This window comes from Cenococcum geophilum (assembly GCF_001692895.1).
Source record: "Cenococcum geophilum 1.58 unplaced genomic scaffold K441scaffold_42, whole genome shotgun sequence".
Classification (NCBI taxonomy): domain Eukaryota; kingdom Fungi; phylum Ascomycota; class Dothideomycetes; order Gloniales; family Gloniaceae; genus Cenococcum; species Cenococcum geophilum.
The window spans coordinates 531067-554678 of record NW_027137600.1 but is presented as its reverse complement, the minus strand read 5'-3'; positions in this window follow the sequence as shown (position 1 = coordinate 554678).

Genomic DNA, 23612 nt, shown 5'->3' with positions numbered 1-23612 from the left:
TTAGAAATAAGAAATGGCCTAAATACCTTAACTACGCTTAATCTACCACTTTAGTCTAAGGTACGCGTATAGCGTAAAAAGGGAGAATAGTTAGGTCTATATTAACTTATTATAATTAATAGTTAAACTTATACTATTTAGATGCCTTATAAACCTACTTAATTCCATTTAACCGTTATTAAGCCTTACTATAAAGATAATAGTTTTAAGCCTTTGCAGGATGCCCTAAAAAAATGCCCTAAAGAAGAACTACGATTAACGTGCTCTAAAAGATAACTATAATCCTAATATAATTATAGTAGATATGCCGTAACTATAACGCGGTAGAGGTCGCCTAAAGGGATTATAAAATCGCTAATATCTTATTAATTTTAAAGAGCAATTTATTGCCGCTATTAAGAATAGAATTAAGTTATTAATGGCCTTTATAATAACTAAGAAGAAGGCTAACTTTAAGCTCGCAAAATAGCTCTAAAAGGAAGGTCGTATTATAACTCCTAAAGCTCCTTTTTAAGTATCTAATAAGTAGGAGATCGACGGTCTTATTATAAGAGGAGTCTTTAAATTTAAGAAGTATAACCCTACTAAGTTCGGTAAAGTTTATATCTTTAAGTTAAAAATAGTTAATAAGATTAAAGGCAAAGCTACTAATGCCCTATTTTAGAAATTAAGGCTTATTATTTAAGGTTATAATAATAATAATAAGGAGGTAATTTTTATACAATCTCCTATAATTTAACGAGCTAGTTAGTAAGTTATTATTATACTAGCTCCCTCCTTAATAAAGAATAGAATAGCGGTCTATTTATAAGATATTACTTAGGCCTATACCTAATTAGAGATACACCTTTAGCACTTAATATTAGCATACCTTTTAGAGTAAATTCGTTACCAATATCCCGAAGATATAATTATGGTTATGCTTAAGCTATTATATAGAATTACAGAGGCAGGAACCTATTAGTGGGCTACCTATAGCAAGTACTATAAAGAGAAGCTTTTAATAACTACTTTTATATTTAACTTATACTTCCTAATTATAACTATAGGAACTTTATTTGGAATTGTTGGTATATAAACTAATAATATAATTATTTTAGGAGACGGCTAATTCTTAGCTTTTAAAGAAGATAAGTTAATAAAGGTAAATTTTATAGCAAAGCTAAAGGAAAAGCTTAATTTAACAACACTATTACTTTTTAATAGATATACCCTCTCCCTAAACAAGGATTCTATTGCTTTACGCTAGAAGGGTTAAGGTAAGAAGATTAATGTTATTAACGCTAATTCTCTAAAATAAGGATATGTGGAGTAATGCGCTTATAAAGCTTATATTACTTCTATCTGTCAACCTAAGGCTTTATTTAATCTCTTTATTACTACCTAATACTAGGAACTAACTAAGGATAACGTTCTTGCCCTAAATAAATGTTTTTTTTAGTAAATAAACTATCTTAATTGGGGACTACCCCACATACCTATTAATCTTCCTACTACCAAGCTTTTTATATTTGTTAATAGATTATTTATAAATAATAAAGATTTTAGCTCCTAGTTAGGATATAAGATTATTATTATAAACGAATTTACTAGAGAGAATAACTTTATAATCTATAGTAATCTTATTTATTAGAGCTTAACTAAAAGCAAGCGCGTTACTTAAAGCGTCCTAGCGTTAGAGATATATGGAATAGTTAGCAGAGTTAATATAGCAATTGCAATTGGAACTACCCTAAAGATAATTATAGATTAACTTAAACTTCTTATTATCCCTATAATTGTATATACCGACTTATATTCCCTCTATAAGTATTTAGTTAAGCTTAGTACTATAAAGGAGAAGCGCCTTATAATTAATATTATGGCACTTTAGCAATCCTATAAGTGTTAAAAACTCTTTAAGATTTAATAGATTAATAGCTAAGATAACCCGGTAGATATAATAATAAAGGCAAACCTAAATAAGGTACTAGAGATATTTATTAATATAAATACTCTACGTATACAAGTTAAAGGTTAGGTTAAAAGGGAGTAGAAGCATAATATTCTATAGACCCTAACTTAAACTAACTAATTAGGATTTTCTATCCCCGGGATAAAAAATCGCTATTAGCTCGCTTACTACTAGCGCCTTAGCGGCCCTCCTAATAAGATATCTACCTGCAACTCTTAAGTAAGAAAGCACTACGTGCTAAGAGGCAAATTTTAGGACAGCGAGACTTATATTATAATAGCAATAGTAAGTAAGGAGGATTAATATTTATTACGCTAGTTAAGTGGTATATATATATAGATGGCAACCGTAAAAAAAGAGTTGCTAGTGTTGGGAATATAGGTAAGTTGCTGTCACGCAAGGTAAGTTACCGTTACGTATCGCCGCGGCACTAGCGTGGCGAGGAGCCCTAAGCTCCTCGCCTTCCTTAAGCAAGAACGAGATATAAAATAATAATCATTATACTACCTACAACTTATAGATACGTAGTATCACCTTATATTACTAATAGTATATAATAGGGAGCAGGTAAGCCAAGTATAAGTTATAAGGAGAGTTGATAGAAGAGGACAATATGGTAATAAGAGTAGGCAATAGCCTAGTATAGGGAGAGAGAGACGAACCGATAAGGAGGGAAAGGGCTGTAAGCCTAAGGTGCTTATAAGGAGGTACTAAGCCTAGCCTTTGGCTAGGCCTTAGCTACCCCTAAGAGCTCCTAGGCAATGCAGCTAGTAAGGGGCCAAAAGATCCCTTATAAGTTTCGTCTTAAGTTAAAATAGATATCGTTATTAATAGCTCTTAAAAGTGCCACAATATTTATAAAAAAGGTAGGTGCTAGTGCTATCCCTTGCATTGATAATAACGTCCGTAGAGTTATGGCCCGTGCGCACCAATCAATGAGCCATATATTTAGGCGGTCAATCGTTTTGCCGCATTATGAGAGTTCTTAAATGAAGCAGTGGTGCGGGCTCTGGCGGTGGCTTTTTTGCGACCCAATTTTTGAGAATGATATGTTAAGTAAGCTGCACAAGGCCTATGTCGTTGGATATATTATTGCGCACCATTTTGGTGGTGTATTTAATTGATAAAGTTATCTATTTTATCTTAACGCGATGAAGTTCGTGTTCTTGATTGCGCGCACAGGCCACAACTCTACGGACTCTATCAATGCAAGGGATATAGGATAGCTTCATCTTTAACTTCCTAGTAGGTGTATTAACAGTAAGGGTTACTATGCTATAGGCTTAAAAAATTTTTAAATTTCCGCTAGTAATAAGGTAGTCGTTTTCTGCTACTAGATAGGAGAATATAAAGTCTTCTTTATTATTGCAGATATAGGTATTTACGCTAGGGTTAAGTATCTAGGTGTTCTAGAGTTTAAATAGAATTTAACCAGTACTAAATATAGCAGTATAGCTAGTCGGTGTTATAAAAGGTAGGATTTTAAAGTTAAAACCAATTGTAGATTTTACGTCCTTCTTTACTTCTTATCCTTTTTTTTTAATATAATTAACTATATATTTAATCCAAGGTGTAAATAAGATCTTTTTTCTACTTCCCTCTAGACGTCTAGCCTTAGTTTTTATCCTTAAGGGCGCTTCTACTTAGTAATATAGTAGCAGTTGTTAAATTAATATATAAAGCCGCATATGCATTTCTTATACTATTTTAAATTAGAATTAGAATCTAAATTAGTATTAGTATTAGGGTTTAAATCAGAATTAGAATTATTTTAAAGGGTTGCAAATACGGAGCTATTAGTAGTAGTAGTAGAGGATACAATTTGCTGTATATAGTAGTGTTCTTTAAATTTCTTAATTAGGTCAATAATAGATAGGGCGTCTTTACCCTTCCGCTTTTTTTTAAAAAAAAAAATAAGGTCTACTTCTAAAGCTCCTATAAAGCTAGAAGAGATAGGCTTAATTGCTTAAATAAAATCAGAGTGTGGCCTAAATCCTTACACGTTTAGTAGCTCCAATTATTTAGCAAGGTTATAGATATTCCGCTAGCTATTTAGCCATTTTTTAATACTCTGCTTTTTATTATAGGCTTTTAGAGCCGTATATTAATTAAGGACGTTATATTTTTAACCTAAGGTAGTAGGGGCAAGTGCATTCTTTAATGCTTAAAGCCGTTTATATACTATTTCGAGGCCGTTAATAAGGGGGGGATGGGCTACTAATATAGAGCGAACAATATAGTTACTAATGTCGTTTATAGCCTATTCTCGCTTCTGGTATATGCGGAGATTATCCTTATATTTAGCATAGAGCTAATTATAGGCAGTAAGCTAGTTTTAGTTTAGTTAAGCTATCGATATAGCTACAGGTAGTACGTCCGCTAGTATAGGCCGATTTGGTATTTCTAGCCTTAGAAGCTTGTCTTTTTTCTTAAATAGGTCGACATACTACTATAGCTTTGTTAGTTTTAGCAGTGTCTTAAATAATAAAAAACCATTAAGTCTAATTAGATGGCCAGTTAAGGATAAAGATAATTATTTATTTATTTATAGTTGTTATTTTAGGATTTTAACAGGTTAAAAAAGGTCCAATTAGCGTCTTGGCGAAGCCCTTATTTTAACATTCTAAACTTTTAACTTAATTTATTAGTTCGTTTATTAGTTAGGTATATTTGTTAACTAAGGTTAATTAACCATTCGTTTAATAAATAAAGAAGCTTAAGATACTAAAAAGGTGGTAGAAGTAGTGACTTCTTAAATAGGATAGTAGATTAATTAATAGGTAGTGCGATCTAATTAATAAGAGCAGCTATAGCGTACTTAATAGTATCCTCGTTTATTTCGCGTATATTAAGCTCCTTAACTACCTAGCTACTATTATTCGCATTACTATTTTTTATAGGTGTAAATAAAGGCATTCTAGATGGAACAATGCTAAGGGACAGTAAATAAAATAATAATGATAAAGTTTGCGGTATAGTACTCTAAGGTAGAAAGTTAGTAGAGAAAGAAGAGGTACGAAGGTTAATTAAAAGTAAATATCTACGCTACTAATTTTATTAAATTAGCTTACTAATAAATAATTACTACTATAGTAACTTACCTTAGTAATTATTAACAGTGTGGATATATAAATGTCTTTATCTTAGCTTATACGGATATCTTTATCTTAGCTTATACGGATATCTTTATTTTAGCTTATATAGATATCTTTAGCTTATACGGATATTATATTATTAATTATATCTATTAAATATAAGGTAGAGACTTAATTCCTATATATAGTAGTAGAGAGGTAAAAGCTACTATTTTATTACTCTAAACCCGTAATAATAGTCAACCTATAGTAATAGCTAGTAAGCACCTACTTAAATTCTATATCTAGCAGCCCGGCGTTGCGTATAAGTACTATAATACTACACCTTATAAACGTAAGCCCATTCTTTATCTTACTTAAAGAAATTTTAAGCTTACTTAACTGGTAATTAATAGCCTAAATATCTTTCGCTATTTTGGATACCTATTTATAAACTATATTAACGCGTACGGAAACAGTAATTACTAAATATACCCTAGTGTTTTCCGTGCTAGTGGGAGCGGCAATAGTACTAAAAGCAGTACTAGGCGTACTAGGAATTAATAAAAAAGTAGAAGAAGTAATAGCGGAATAGGTGCCCCTATAGCTACGTATATTACTATAAGTAAGAGTCCTAAAAGAAGGGGAGGTCTTTAAAGGTAGAATAGTATAGGTATAAAGCTATACGGATATTATGCCTTCTTAGTAAGCGTTTTAGCTAAACTACTAGCAGAAGCTAATTACGCACGTTTTTTACGCTAAGGTATAACTAGCTTTAATTTTAGCAAACTATTTTATATACGTGTTAGCTAATAGAATAATAGTATACTATTAGTATATGCCTTTTTATATAATCTACTACTTAGGCAACATCTTAAGTATATACCTCTAAAATGTGGCCTAAAGTTCTGCTTATAAACGCGATATTTATAGTCTTACTTAACGTATAGAGCGTATAATAGATTGCGTAGCATACTAAAGCTACCCTTAATATTCTAAATATAGGTATATATCCGCTAGCCGGCTTCCTTTTTATTCTCCTAAGCACTAACTTTTAGGGTATACCATTTATTTACTAACGGTACTTAAATAGGAAGGCGCTTATTTATATTAATATCTAATATTATAACTTAGGCCGTCTATATACTGTTATAGCACTGACCTAACGCATACTGTTTTATACTGTCTCGTACTATCTTATACTATTTCCTACTATTAGCTAGCCCACTACTGGCGCCTTGGCGGCTGGCCCTACTATTTATATACAATACCCCCTTTTACCTTCTTCTCCTCTTTATACCACAACGTAGTTATTTAATCTACTTTATTGCAGCACTATAAAAGTTTATGATATCCCTAATTGCGCCCTATTACAACCTTTGTTTTTTCCTAATCTATTATTTCCGTTTTCCCAGTGTAATTGCAACCCGGCGCGACTAATAATACTATACTATAAGTCCTAGACAACCCCAGTATAGTTATAAATAATCTTAGTACTACAGCCAGCCTTATAGACTTTAATTGCCTTACACAGATCCCTTAAAATAGGCGACTATAATATAAATAATACCCCGTTGGCAAATACATGCAAAGCACTCGCCTACCTTTTTAATACCTCCTATACCTATATTGCTTAGGCAATTAGGAGTAGCCCGGAGTACCCTAAGAACCTTAACGTAGCAGGAACCTTTCAGCACCTCTCTATATGTATAACTTTCCTAACTAGCGTTAAGAGCGATCTCTAAGCCGTCTATAATAAAGGCCAAACTATAAAGTCCTAACTTAAAGAAGCTTAGCACAGAATTAACTCCCTTAAGACGCTTAAACTACGTATACAACAATATAAACAGTAAGCCTTTATAAATACTCAGACCATATAAAGTCTAAGCCTTTAGATTACTATACTTACCTAGACTATTACTAATAAAAATACCGCTACTAGCTCTCCTTTTCTAACTAAGCCCTGTAGAAAAAAGCGTAAAGTAAAAAATTTAACCCTATTTAATAGCAAGGGATCACCAACTAAAAAGTAAGAAATTTTTAAAATATGGGAAATAAAGATCTAAGGCGTTTTCTGGAGGAATAAAGTGCTTTAAAACCCTAATAGACAAAGTCCTCTATATATCTGACATGCTAATAGATAAATCTTATAACAATGTTAAGCATGGCCTTAATATACTACGCATATACCTAAACGACTTAAGTAAATAGACCTTCTCTAACTAAGAGTCTGTGTTTATATATATAAGGAAGCTCTATAAAACTATAGATATAACCTAAGCAGCTAAAAATAAGCTAGATACCTTAAGCTAAAGCAAGTATAACTACTAGTCCTAGAAAGTAGAGCTTAATAAGTTAATAATTAAAGCAAATAAGACTAAGGAACAAAAAGTGGACCTACTTAAAAAGAATATTTCCTCTGAGATAAAGGACCTAGCCCTTACCCTTAGCCGTAAGATTGGCGATGCTAACTATAAAGGCTAAAGTAAGTAGATAGATATATTCGCTTATAATTTATAGAACTATACCTACCATATTAAGCTAAATACCACTAAGCTAAGTACCGCTAGCGGCTATTAACCTATATTACCGTAGAATAACCCAATAAACCTTAACGCCGTTAAGTTCGGTAGCAGTAGTAATAGTCTCCCTAATAACATCCGAAGATATTATACGGATAATAGACTCTATATAGCGTGTGGTTAACCTAGCCACTAAAAAGATGCTTATAACCCCTAAAAGAACCTAAATCCCCTTCTAATACTACCGCGCCAACCCCCTCCTAACCGCGGCGGATTCTTTAATAGAGGGGATAGTAATTAAGGCAGTAACTATAGGCGAGGACGTAGGTTTGGACATAGAGACCTACCCCTATAATTCCCTTCCCTAATACAACCTCAGCCGATAGTCCTATACGCGAACTATAGATAAGTATTCCGTGCTACTACCAATTATAAAACCGGCTGTATTATCGGTAAAGTACCCTCTAGTATATATACACCGTTAGAGACTAATATATTAGGACATACTAGCTAAGACTACAGCCACCAGCTAAGCCCTATAATTTAGCCATTAAAAGGCTAACTCTTAGACTAAGTCGCCTTTAAGGGTTAGAACCATACGGGGAGGAAGATAAAAGGATTAGATCTATACTACTAGATTAGTTAAATCTTATTTTAAGCTAGCTACTACTTAACCTTAAAACAGTAAATAGTGATAAAAATACTATCCTTATTTAGACCTACCTCTCCTTACTACGTAACCTACTCCTATAAGTTTTTATTAAAACAGTAAGCATTATTAACACTAGTAGTATAGCACTAGCGTTTATAGATAAAGACTCGCTTATAAAAAAGCATAATATTATAATAAAAAGACTCCTAGTTCTAAAACCACTCCGTTTTACCAATAGACTCCCATCTAGGTTTATTACCCACTACTTTACAGCAATAATAATAATTAGCCACCATATAGAATCTATGCTCTTCTACATTATAAAGTTATTACCCTCTATAATAGTAATTCTTAGAATACTCTAGCTTAAAAAGCACAACCTAAGGGCAGACTTCCCCGCCCTAGAGCTTAGGTTTAACTCTAATTACTATACCTATAACTATCTCCTATAGCATATTCCTAACTATAACTAAATAGTACTATACAGACGCATTATACGGCTAACGCTTAGATACTATTAGCTAATAGTAAAAGAGGTGCCTAATATTAATAAGCTAATATACGTAGTAAACTAAGCAGAGATTCTAAAAGACTGGACTACTACCCTATCCCCTAAAAAATAAACACTGCTAGAACTATAAGTCCCCTATATACACCCGCTTAACCTAGGTTAACTAATAAAATACCTAACCCTAAGTTATTTACTATATGTATATATAACCACATATATAATAGCTAAGGGTGTTATAGCTAAGACTAAAACCAGAGCAATTAAGACCTTCCCCTTATAACTCCTAACCTTATACCTATCTCCCGCGCGTACCGTATAGGGCTGCCGCTTTATTTCCGCCCCCCTAGGCTAACTAAGCCGTGCTAGCCTAGCTGTAGCACTAGAGAACCAAATACGCCCCAACCTAGACAATATTAGATGCACTTATACCGTTAATTTTACCTAGTTCTATAAATAAAAAGACATAAAGGTAATAAGGATTTATATAGCGGAGCTAGTAGAACTAATTAAATAAAAAGAGCATTAATAGCTACTTAAGAAGCTGCCTATAGGCTTAATAGAAGTACCGAACCTATTAAAAAGGTCTTTCCGCTAGTTAGTAGAAGGCAACTATATAATAGACAAAGCCCATAAAGCGCTACCCCCTTATTTTTATAACTTCCTTAAGACAACCCTAAAAATAAAGTCTAAGTCTCTACGCCAAAAGATAGTTAATACTAATATTAAGAAATTTCTAAAAGGCAAACCAGGATTAACCTGTAAAGATATTTTATAATACTTACTAAAAGAGTTTCGCGAATATATTAAACACTTCCTCCCTAAAAATATAGATAAGCTGCCCCCTTACCAACCATAGGACTATAAAATTAAGATTATACCCAGAAAGTAGGCCCCATATTATAAAAACAGACCACTTTTACCTACTAAACTTAGTTATATAAAGAAGTGAATTAACAAGATACTAGATAAGGGTTTTATCCGCGAATTAACCTTACTAGCCGCCGTACTACTCCTCCTTATTATAAAACCTAGCAGCGGTATATAAATCTACTATAACTACTAAGGCCTAAATATAGTTACTATTAAGAATTGGTATCTATTACTACTAGTCCATAAGACACTTAATATACTTTATAGTGCTAAGTACTTTACTAAGCTTAATATAATTACTACGTTTAACTAAATCCAGATTGCGGAAGGCCATAAGTAGCTTATAGTATTTATTACCCGGTTTGGGCTCTATAAAATATTAGTTATACTATTTAGTCTCTATAACGCACCCGCTACATTTTAAAACTATATTAACTATATTCTACACAACGCCCTTAATAACTACTATACTGTATATCTTAATAATGTCCTTATCTTCTTAAAAATACGCGCTAAGTATATAAAATATATAAATAAAATTATCTAGAGACTTAGTAATGCTAGACTCCAGATTAATATTAATAAGTCTAAGTTTTATGCTACCAAAATAAAATACCTTAGCTTAATTATCTTAACTAACGGCATAACCATAGACCCTAAAAAGGTATAGGCCTTATAGAAATAGAAGGGCCTAATATTAGTTAAGGAACTATAGTAATTTCTTAGCTTCGCGAACTTCTACTAACGATTTATCTAAGGTTACTCTAAGGTAGTTAAGCCCATAACTAGGCTACTAAAGAAGAGCATTAGCTAGTTATAGGGCCCTAACTAAACATAGGCGTTCTAGACCCTAAAAATAGCGTTTACTACAGCACTGGTTTTAGCGTATTACGACTATATAAAGAAGACTATAGTAGAGACAGACGCCTTAAACTGGGCTTTAGGTAAAGTACTTTATTAAGCTAATAAAAGTAATAAGCTTAAGCTAGTTGCATTCTTCTCTACTAAGCACTTAGCCCCTAAATATAACTATAAAATATATAACAAGGAGCTCCTAGCAATTATTAATGCACTAAAAAAATAGCGCCCTAAACTATAAGGAACCGAGCAGCCGTTTAAAATTATTATAGACTATAAGAACCTCTAAACCTTTATAATAATGAAATAATTAAACTAGACCTAAGTCTGTTAGGCTAAGTTCCTTTTCTAATTTAACTTTATTATTACCTATAGGCCCAGCACTAAAGCTACAATCCTAGACGCTCTTAGCCGCCTCCTAGGCGTTATACCTACTAATACTAATAATAAACGTCTATAACACCAAGACCGCGTTATCTTATTACTAAAGAAAGTCGACCCTACTATCCTAGAAGAGCTACTAAGCGAATCCTAAGACTAGAATATTAAAGACTTTATTATAGTAATGGACCTAAAGCTAAAAAAAACCCCTTAAGGAGCTTATTAAAAATGCTTATATAGAGAATAAACTTACTAGGAATATATTAGCTGCGCTACGCAAATAGAAAGAATATAAAGTACGCTATTAGCCTAAGCAGATTCGGAAGCTGCTCCGCTATAATAAATCCAAATATTTAATTATTAACGGCCTAATCTACTATAGGAATTAAGTATTTATCCCTAATTTACCTAAACTCTAACTAGAAGTTATANACCGNANNTATANTTTAGGCCNTANNGGTTACCTAGGCCGCGTTAAGACACTAAACCTCCTTAATTAAATATATTAGTGGCTAGGTATTTTATAGTTTACGGCTACCTTTATAAGAGACTACGCTCTCTACTTTTATATAAAGACCCTACACTTAACACCGCCCGGTTTCCTAAAACTACTAAAACTGCTAGTCCGCCCGTAGACCGATATCTCTATTAACTACGTTATTAACCTACTTAAGTGCCTTTGTAACGGCAAAACATATAGATATATCTTTATTATTATTAACCGCCTAATAAAGATAAGATACTTTATTCCTATTACTAGCCTAGATACTAAGGAGCTCGTTAAAGCATTTATCTATACTATCTATAGGTTACACGGCGCTCTAAATACTATCGTTTCTAATAGAGGCTCTTTATTTATTTCTAACTTCTGGCGTCGCCTAAACTAGCGCCTAAAGATAACCCTAAGCCCTAGCTCCGCATAGCACCCTAAAATAGATAGTTAAACCAAGATTATTAACGCAGTAATAAATAAGTACCTATATACCTTCGTAAGCTTTACCTAAAACAACTAGGTAGATTAGCTCCCCCTTACTAAGTTTACTATAAATAATTAGGTTAATGAGACCACGGGAATCTTACCGTTCTTTACTAACTATGGCTATAACCTACGTCTAGGTATCAAACCAGCAGGCCCTTAGCTATTAGCCCTATCTATATATACAAAAAGGAGTACCTATAAGCTAATACTATTACTAACCGCTTTAAGCGTATCCTAACCTAGCTTAAAGCCCTAGCTTATATCTCCCAATAACGCTATAAAGATAACGCTAATATAAAATAAGATAAGGGTATAATATTTAAAAAGGATAACATAGTTATAGTTAGCCTTAAAAATATAAAGACTAACCGGCCTAAAAGAAAGTAGGATAATAACTAGGACGGACCCTAGCCCGTCCTAGCTACCTATAGAGAAGCAGTTATAGTTAACATTCTAAACCATATCTATGTTAATAAGTCTTTTTATACTTTAAAAGTCCGCCTCTAGTTCCCTAAAGAGATCTCCGGTTAAGTATATATTAATAAAAAGGAGCGTTATAACGTTACAGGTAGGATAGCTAAAAGGGATAATAACGGCAATATTACGGATAAGTGGGAATTTAAAAAGATCTTTAATATATACAATAAACAAATAAACGAACACGGCTTAATATATTATATTAAGTGGAAGTATTATAATAAGGAAAACTAGGAGCCTAAGAAATCCCTAAAAGGGTACAAGCGCGCACTACTAAAGTTTTATAAATAATACCCTAAGAAGCTAGGACCCCCAGACTGGGTATAAGATAAGGAAGAGTTACGCTAAAACCGTGGCCGACTATAAAGATAATTTGTGGTAGTTAAGATCTTATAGAACTTTAACCGCCAGTTAAAGTTATCTAATTAGTTAGTTTTTTACTAAGAAGCGCTATATAGTAGTAGTATAGAGTTCTACTAACTTTATTCGTTAAACTAACTAATTAGGATTTTCCATACCCGGTATAGAAAATTGCTATTAGCTTGGTTAAGAGCAGTAAGCGGAAGTAATATCTTTATAGCGAAAATAAGTTATTTATTCGGTTTAGGGACCAAACCTTTTAGGGAGGAGAGTACTATTACGGCACTAACTTAACGCATACTGTTTTATACTGTCTTATACTATCTTATACTATTTCCTACTATTAGCTGGCCCACTACTAGCGCCTTAGCGGCAGGCCCTACTATTTATATACAATATCCCCTTTTACCTTCTTCTCCTCTTTATACCACAACGTAGTTATTTAGTCTACTTTATTGCAGCACCGTAATACATACTATAGAGCTTATAAGGGCTTTTAGAAGAGTTGGCGTTATTAAGATTATTCTCTTTATTATTATCTAAAATCTCTAATATTTCTATTAGGTTACTATAAAAGGTAAATTAGTAGATAAGATACTAAAAGAGTATAGTTAATATATACGATTTAAAGGCCATTTTATACTAAAAAATTTGCGCAGTAATTTTATTAGCCGACCTTTTAAGAGAAGTAGAAGTATAATAAGGATTAAACTTCTTAGAAGTAGCAAGCGACGAAGAAATAAGTGGCTTAAAAGTAGGCAGTAAAGAGGTAAGCGGTAAAGAAGTAGGCGATAAAGAGGTAGACAGTAAAAAGCTAGGCGGATTTCTAGTAGATTTTATAATAACCTTATTATAGTGCCCTACTGGATCTAATAAAAAATGCTTTAGTATATATTTCCTAAAATTATATTAGCTGTAGGCATAATTTAGTATTAAAAAGCTTATTCTCTAGGTAGAGATTTTAAAGAATTAGTAAAAAAAAAGAGCGTCCTTAAAAGCGTCTTTATTATTTTATCGTTAATATTACGCGTATTATGTTCCTTAACTAAATAGCTATTAAACGTATTTAGAGGTATAAAAAAGGGCATTATAGATAGTAATATAGTAATAGATAGTAGATAAAAACAATAACCATAAACTTTATGGTGTAATGTTATAAGGTAGAAGGCATAGAGATTAATTAAAGGTAAATATCCGCGCTATAGATTTTATTAAATTAGCTTACTAACAAATAATTACTATTATAGTAACTTATTTTAGTAAATATTAACTACTTTATATCTACTTATTTATAACGCGCAAATTCTTTATAGTTAAGTTACTAGTAATTAAAGTAAGTAGGCGCCGTCTAGTTAACTTACGAAGTAATATTAATATAAAATTACCGCTTAATTAAGGTGCTAGAGAAGGGTTATAAGCGAATATTAGTGTATAATTATAGTACCTGTTATACCAACCGCGTGCTTACGCGTTTGGTACACCAGGTACGCGTTTACGCGTTTAGTGCACCAACTACTTGCTTACGCGTCTGGTGCACTTATAAAGCACTAACTAATTAGGGGGGAGGTGCATTAGTATATAGACCACGTAGTCTGCTTTATATAATCGACAGTTACTACCATCCTAAAGAGTATACGATACTATACGTATTTCGTGCCCCAGGATATAACTTAATTGTATTATTAAGTTTTACCTCAGAAGCTCAGACCAAGAAATCGATTGCGGATATTGGAATATCCGCACCGTCCGCTAAGCTGATTTAGGACGGTAATCGTTTTCTTAGTCTGAGGGACTTTGGCGAGATTTGTAGAAAACCTAAACACTATTTATATGAGAAGACCTCATTAACTTTAACGAAATTGATCTACCCTCCCACAATACTTATCGACATAAAAATTACACTAAATTATAGAGAAAAGCCTACTCTATAAAGCTATGAGATCCTCAGCTCCTTATACCCGCGCGATAGTAAGAGGAAGTCGTCGCCGTAGAGGCCCCAATTCTACCTCTGCACCACCGAGCCGCGCAGTAAACACCAACGCTGAACGCTTACGCCTACGCCGGCAGCCCTCTGCGTAGAGCTGTGGAGCTTTGCGAGAGCTCTGCGGAACGAAGCTTAGGGGGAGACCTGCACAGAGCTCTGCACGGAGCTCTACCAAAGCTCTGCAAAAGCTCTGCACGAAGCTCCGCACGAAGCTCCGCTCAAAGCTCCACACGAAGCTCCGCTCAAAGCTCCCACCACGGAAGCTCCGCTCAAAGCTCCGCACGAAGCTCTGCTCGAATCTCCGCACGAAGCTCTGCTCGAAGCTCTGCTCGAAGCTCTACTCAATGCCCTATTATCGATTCCCATTACCAAATACTGACTGAGTGGCGTTGTCGACAGTGGCAATTACAAGTCGTAGTCGTCAGCTCCTATCGTTAACATCGTTATCAGCGGTTTCGGCCCACCTACCTCATGTATATATATAGTCTCTTTTCTTTACCTATATAAGAGGCTCCAAAGCTCTATTAACACGCAGCACTAATATACCAGGAAGGTTCTACAATCGCCCGTATAAACGCCCGTACAAAACGCCCGTATAAACGCCCATACAATCAATCGATCAATTGCCATACAATCGTCTCTACAAACGTCTCTGCAATTGATCGCCCGTACGAACGTCTGCACGTCTGCACATCTACACGTCTGCACGCCTGCACGTGGCTCTGCATGAAGCTCTGCACGAAGCTCTGCACGAAGCTCTGCACGAAGCTCTGCACGAAGCTCTGCACGAAGCTCTGCACGAAGCTCTGCACGAAGCTCTGCACGAAGCTCTGCACGAAGCTCTGCACGAAGCTCTGCACGAAGCTCTGCACGAAGCTCTGTACAAAGATCTGCATTAAGCTCTGCACGAAGCTCCGCACGAAGCTCTGCACGAAGCTCTGCACGAAGCTCTGTACAAAGATCTGCATTAAGCTCTGCACGAAGCTCCGCACGAAGCTCTGTAAAAGCTCTACTTGAAGCTCTGCTTGAAGCTCTGCTTAAAGCTCTGCATAAAGCTCTGCATGAAGCTCTGCACAAAGCTCTACACGAAGCTCTGCACGAAGCTCTACACGAAGCTCTACTAAGGTTCTACATAAGGCTCTGCCCAAAGCTTACCCCCTAGTAGTAGCTCCGGGCTAAGGGAGGATATTTTTAAGGAAGGACCCAACTACAGCACCTACTAGGTGTTGTAATAGCTTTAAGTAGTAGATATCTATATATCTGTATAGTTTTATCTATATTAGTAGACTATTTAATAAGATATAATATATGCTTAGGCTTTTAACAACGCGTTTTTTAACTTTAACGAAATTAATGTTAGGACTAAGTGGTAGCCGTATAATAAAATTTATACTATTTAGAAGCCCTAAGTCTTAAAAAAAAAGTGACTATGGGGTTTAATAATAACGTGTTGTGTGAATAAATAAATTAGATATCCGTAATCTCTATTTTACGGATTTTGCTTAGGATTTTAACAAATCTCGCCAAACCCTCTTAGACGTGATTTTGCAATTCGGAAGACGGCGTAGGTTATTCCGATGCTAGCTAAAAAATCGCGTCTAAGCTCGCTGAGGTAATATTAAGTTAATATAAACACTAATTAGTAAGCGCGCATAGATTAGCAATTACTTAATACCTCCCCCGAGCGATATATGACAGTAACTACCTATTTAGACTTCTAGTACAACCTGCTAGAAGGTTAGAAGTTGGGGATTATAGACTATTACTAACTCTGTATACTTATTTAAGTCTTAATATAGTTTACTAAAAGTATAATAAATACAAATATAGACCTGTATGGAACCCCCTACCCTTGAACCTTAAACCCCTATTCCTACTTATTGGGAAAATATTCGCAGGATGAGATTTAAGTAGACTTTGTTTTTCGCGTTTCGCGTAATTAACATGCAATTTAACCAACTCAACACGCAATTGACTAACTTAATACGCAATTAACCAACTTAATATGCAACTTAACTAACTTAATACGCAATTAACCAACTTAATATATAACTTAACTAACTTAATATATAATTAACCAACTTAATATATTTAAAAGTTAAATAACACGCAGTTAACCTACTTAATAACTTTAAAAGCTAACTGTATATTCCTTAACATACAATTAACTAACTTAAAATTTAAATAACACATAGTTAACTAACTTAACAACTTTAAAAGCCAACTGCACATTCCTTAACATATAATTAAGGTAATATAATATATTATTTTAAAGTTATATNCCAATTACNNAAATAAATTTTTACTATTTTCTTAGCCTATAGTATNCTAGCTTATAATATATATTAGGATTAAAATAATTTTATATAATCTTATACAATCTTATACAATCTTATATAATCTTATACAATCTTATATAGTCCCATATAGTCTTATATAGGTTCTATACTAGCTTAGCTGCTTTTACTATTTATTCTAGCTTCTATATAATAACGCGATGCGGGTTCCTTCTTTAAGAAAGTTATTTAAGTATAGAGTATTATATTAGTCCTAATTAATATAATTATTAATATAGTATAAATCTAAATAAGAAGTAGCGGCTAAAATAATATGCGCGCTTTGTAGAATAGATGGTATTAAATAAAAGCAACCACCTCTAAGTACTTACCTAGTATTTACGCTTAAGCGCAGCTACCTTTTCACCTCAACTATACTGTGTGTTGGATGCGGCAGTCCATAATTTAATGGCTAAAGCAGCTCTACTATAGCTCTAGTATACTATACGTATACACCATACTTATCTAACCTTTTAATATCTAGAACAGTAACAATTAGCTAAAGCTGGCCCACAAGTCTTCTACCTAATAGTATGCGGCCCTTTCTAATACGGTCATCGTTATTTATATACTCTTAGACCTATACGTAATTATACCTCTACTAGTTAGAACATTGCCAATCTAGTGCGCAACGTACTACCTTACTAATTTAGGCCTTAAGGTCGGTTGCATTTTTTCCGTCTCGTTTTTAACAGCGGATAGATAGATGTATTTTAATAAGCAGGCGCTTAACCCATAAAGGATCCTTCTCTTTCCGGTCCATATCGGAGTTCTAGGCACATTCGCCTTATAGTTTTTACCTATACTCTTAAACAAATACTACAATGCCGTCTAGAAACCCTAGGATTTTGTAGCAGTTTGCTATATAAGATATATAAAGCCACGTCTTTAACCTAAGACGCCTCTAGACAAGATCTGTTACCCTATTTATATCTTCCAAAGGCCACCAAAGCTTTATAACTGCCAAATGCTATATTAATTAAGTAACCTATACCTCTAGACGCTAGGAAGACTATAGTACAGAATTACTATTTATAAAAGCTATTTCGTCTTCTATTACTAGTACTACTACCTATCTTAAATTATAAGAGCAGATTTAAGATAGCGAATCCCGTTTATTTATTAAGTTATAAAACGCCTTAATAATATAACGGTGTCTAGCTTCGCTATTTGCGCTAGTATAGTACCCATCTACGCATCTATACAGGCGGATATTTTCCTTAAAATGTATAAGGGCATAGAATTTTAGTATATTAAAATGGCCCATATTAAAATCCTTTACCTTTAGACGGAAACTTTAAAATACGCCTTTAAGTATATTAATTTAATATAGGGCGTAGTGCATATATCATAGTATCTTCTTATTATAGGTGCGATACTAAGCCATAATAACGAAGTTATATACAGCTCTTATAAAATGCATAGCATATAGTTCCCTAGACGACAGTAGTGGGGCTAGTATAGCGACAAGTTAACAAACTATGGCTTTTTATTTATTACCTGTCTATTAAGTAACTTTATTAAATAACAGATTATTAAACCGTTTTAGCCCTATAAAAGCTAGGACTTATCTAAAACGCTAATTAAGCTAAGCCTCCGTAGATATATTTATTATAGTTATCTTCGTCCCTCTTCTCTTTCTTTTTAGCTAGATAATATTACCTACCAGTTTCCGTACCCATTTAATAAGTTATATAATAATACCCTTTAGAAGCTAATATAGAACATCTACTATTATGCCCTTATAGATATTAAATAGGCGATAGTGCTACGTAAAATATTCTATCGGGTATACCTAGTTATTTAAGAATAGAAGAATATTCTCTAGTTACTAGCGTTTAATCTATCTTCTCGTCTCCTTATAGGTGCGTAGCGGGTATTATTTCTCAGTTAAGTTCTTACGCTTTAAAGGGGGGACCTAGCACATAGTATAGTGCTATCGGCTTTTAACACCTATAAGCAGCACTTATTCTTTATAGTCTGCCATTATTCTATATATAATTGGATAATATCATTATATAAAATTATCCGCACATTAAAGGTCTATGCTGCTTTCTGTAAGATGCTTAATTACTATTATATTTTAGTTTATGGAATATAGCGTTAGAATACTAAAGTAGGACTTATATTTAAGTATAGTTCTTATTACCTTATAATATGCTTTACTTTTTATATTATTATCCTTTTCTTTAATAACTGGCATAAAACCAATAAGAATATTTACGGGGGATGTCTGTTAGCGTTAAACTTATTAGTTAAAATTACCGATAGTAAAATATACCAGCCAGGCCGATTTGTTACTATAGTGCATTATTAGCTGGGTCTTATTAACTGCTATAAGTATAGGAACTACTATAGCACCGCTAGGAACCTTGCCTTATATCTTTTACTACTAGTTACTGCTATATAGCTTATTATAGACTTAGTAGTTATCGGCATTATAGAGTCTCTTTAGTGCATATACTAGTATATCTTTAAAGGGTTAATAGCTAATTAGAAAGGTAATTATATTTATAACATCCTAGTAAAGAATATAGTATTTCCTCTACTTAGAGCCTTTAATATTTAATTCTACCTTACACTCTAATTGGAGCTATTATTTATCTTATATACTAAATAAAATAGCGGTAATTAATTCCTCCTATTAATTTATAGATTAAAAGCTAAGTAGGCTATAAAGTGGGCTAAGGCGGGTGTCTTTAAGCAGTACGTTAACGTCTCCCTTTATATAGCGAATGCGGTGTAGCTATATTAAAAAGGCGTAATTAAACTCTAAATAAAAAGGATTGTATAGTATACTTTGGCTATTATTATATTATTATATAGTAATATCTAAAATTGTCTGGTTAACTTACTATATATTATTATTAGTCTCGCACAAAATTGGTTTACCCGCCTTTATATTCTTAGTTACTTTAAATATCTTTACTTTAAGTAATAATAATAATAATAGGACGCTTTTCTAATATAATATACCGCACGGAGGCACCAGGTGGGTATTCTGCTTATATTCTACCGCCACCGGAGCGTACTTGTTAGTATCCGTGTTTATACTATCTAGTTATAATTACGCGTTATCTAACCAATTAGAGTGGTAGAATTAATTATAAATTATAAGTAGTTAGGCCGCAATAAACGTACAAGTATTATATCTCTCTTTACATATTTTTTTATAAATATATTAGTGGCTAGGCAGCCGCCTTTTATAGTACTATAGGTGTTAGTAAAGGCCGCCGTAACTCTTAGGGGTATAAGAACACCATAGACAGCTCCGCTGTATTATCGCTAATTATATATTAAATAATGTAGTATTATTTCTAGGCGTAAAGAGTACATATTATAGTACTAACGGTTAATTACCAGTATTTAATCTAAGTAGCTTAGCTTTATAGCTGCTAAAAGTATACCTCTTATTTTCTTACTAGAACTAGTTATGCTAAAGCGTAAGTATAACTAGCTTAATACCAAGTTTAAGGACTTAAGAGTCTAAGGCAACTAAACTAGATACTAAAGCATAAGTATAACTAGCTTAATACTAAGCTTAACACCAAGTTTAAGGACTTAAAAGAGTCTAAAGTAGCTAAACTATAAACTAAAGACTTAATGGTACCCAAAAAACTTTTATCTATCTAAACAATAATATATAGTATTTTTAGGCGATAGCTATAGGACTATAGCTACAGCAAAGATATTATTTACTACTGATATTACAGAGCCCGACGATATTAGCTATCCGGACCTATAATTCCGTTATTTCTATATAAGCCGTAGCAAGAAAAAAGGGAGGATTAAGGGTAGTACTAGTTAAGTTAAGATAACTAAATAAGTTAGCACTTAGAACTATAATATCCAGTCTTAGGTATATAGAGTTCTAACTAATATCCAACTTAAGCTGCCGCCCAAAAGTCTTACATTTATTATTAGGGTAACGCTAAAGGGTTAGGCCAGATAACGGGTATCAATAATAATATAAATAATTTAAAGCCCGCGAAGTAACTAAATAGAAAGCCTATATTTTATAGGCTAACTACTTATCTTTAACGGCTTTTGAAAGTTTATTTCTAGAATTCCTTTTAATACCTTTAGTTTCCTATTAAACAGATATATTAGTATAAGCCTATATACTACTAGGGTGCGGAGAGCTAAAATACAGTTAAAGCTCTTTAAATGATTTAGCAGAAAAGAATAGGTTATTTAGGTTAGTCTATAGATCGGCTAGCTTAACCTTAATATCCCACCCTAGCTTATAAAGATTAGGGCCATCTCCACCCGGTATACCACCATTAATCTATATATTAGCATTTCCCTTATTCGCAGCGGCTGAAGAAGCTTTAGGTATCTAGTCTCTAAAAGGCATTATAATGCGGCTTTTAAGAGAGCCCGCTCCGCGCTAGGGCACTAGACGCTATATTATAGGTAGAGCTTATAGTAGTTATATAAGGCAGGATATATTTCTAGGTAGTATGTATTTAGAGAAATTAAGGCCAAGGCAAGCTTAACGTAGCCGTGTTTTTAAAGAGAAATTGAGGCTAAGCTAAGCTTAATATAGTTGTGTTTTTAAAGATAAAGAGGCTATGGTATCGGTTTAGGCGGTTATAGAAGTTTAAAAGATTAAGTGGATAATGGCAGGAAATAGAAGAAAAAGGCGTATAAATAAGAGTACGGTATTATAGGGCTAGAGTAACAATAGCTGTGTTATAGATAGCTTAATATATAATTTAGACTACGGGACCTATATATAAATAAGTCTAGCGAATATCTTTAATATAAGGCGTAGTAGCTATAAGTAGGATCTAGGATACTAGTTTTAGGTTGCCTATATAATAGACGTAACAGCTTACCTAAAAAAAAGTTGCTTTATTAGTAACATAGCTTAAAAATAGGTTATACTTTAGGTAAAAGGGTATCCTAAAGCCTTATCTTATACTTATGGGATAAAATACTATATTATATTTCACTTTATTTCGTACAATCTTAAACTTTTTATAATGTCTTAGATCATCCCCCTACCTCTCTCTACTATACACTTTACCTTATCTTACGCTTATGGGATAAAATACTATATTATATTTTACTTTTTTTTATACAATCTTGGACCTTTTATAATGTCTTAGATTATCCCCCTACCTCTCTCTACTATGCATTTTGCCTTACCTTACACTTACGGAATAAAATGCTATATTATATTTCACTTTTTTGTATAATCTTGGACATTTTTTAATGTCTTAGATTGTCCTAAACTTGTTTCCCTACCTCTTTAGAGCTGCTTTACTAACTAGTTACAACATAAAGAATAGAATTATCAGCTCTCTTATTATTATTCACTTAGTTAGTAGCGCAAATCTTATATCTTATCTCGCCATGTACCTTTTGTTCCGTTTCTTACTCTAAGTCTTATATTTTATTTTACTGCCTACATTAAAGCTTGTATTTTATCCTACTTCTTATATTAAGACTCGCATTCTATTCTATTTCTTATATCGCTCTTAAATTACTCTTATTAGCATCCGCTATTATCTTAAGTTAACACCATTGGTATACCTTCTTATTATAACTGTTAGGATTATCTTGTTATATTATTACTAATTATCTAATATATTATCCGCTCTACTGTCTTTATAAGTTACTCTATACTATTCTATATTAAGCTTTTACCCGCTTATAAATATATAGGGTCCCTAACTATAATAGCGGCGCTATATCTAGAATCTAGTTAGTACTTAACTACTGTAACTAATAAGAACTTATTGTAAATAAGTGGTCTAAAGCTACAGTAAGGACTTATAATTAACAAAAAAATATATAATAAAATCCTCTAATACTGTGCTAGCGAAATTAATAAAGCGTTTAGTAGTAGGTTGCTAACGTCCGGACCTATATAAAATGGAGTTAAGCGTATAGTCTTTAACCTTCTTAATACTAAGTATAGGCACATGTTTAAGAGATCCGATCTACTATTAGAGTTTAAAGCTTTCGCTATCGCCGCTAAAAAATCTATATAGCGACACGTAACGACCAATAGATGTAAAGGCGTGGAGGTTATAATAACTAATGCTATTTAAAAGCGTAGCGCCTTATCTTCTAGAAAGTAGTCTGTTGACTTATCTAGATTAAGAGTAACCTCTAAGGCTGCCTAGGTACTCGGTAATCTGTCTATTAAAGCCCTATAATAGCTAAATACTACACCTATACTATTCTATAAAATGAGCTTTACTATATACAGTTACCTAGACAAAACGCTATTCACTAGGGCCCCCATTCTATATGGATTTATATTAAAAACTAAGTATAAGCATCTATTATCCGATTCTCTAGAGAAAATTAATATATATTACTGTGGATATAATAAGCTATAGGCCGTAATAAGTAAAAACTTCTCAGCGGATAAATATAGGGATGGCTAAACTATAGTAGATCTAACCACTGGTACACCAATTCTTAACTACATAAACCTGGCATTTACGGTGCTTTTTATAAAGAAGGCCGGACTTAATATAATTATAATTAGAGTTAAAGATCCTAATCGGATTACAAAGCGTAAAAGACTTTATAATTTATAAGATTATATAATATTATATAGAGTTGTCTAATATACGTTTATAGGCATAAGATTTAATAAAAGTAATTCTAAGTCTAACTCTAACCCTAATATTA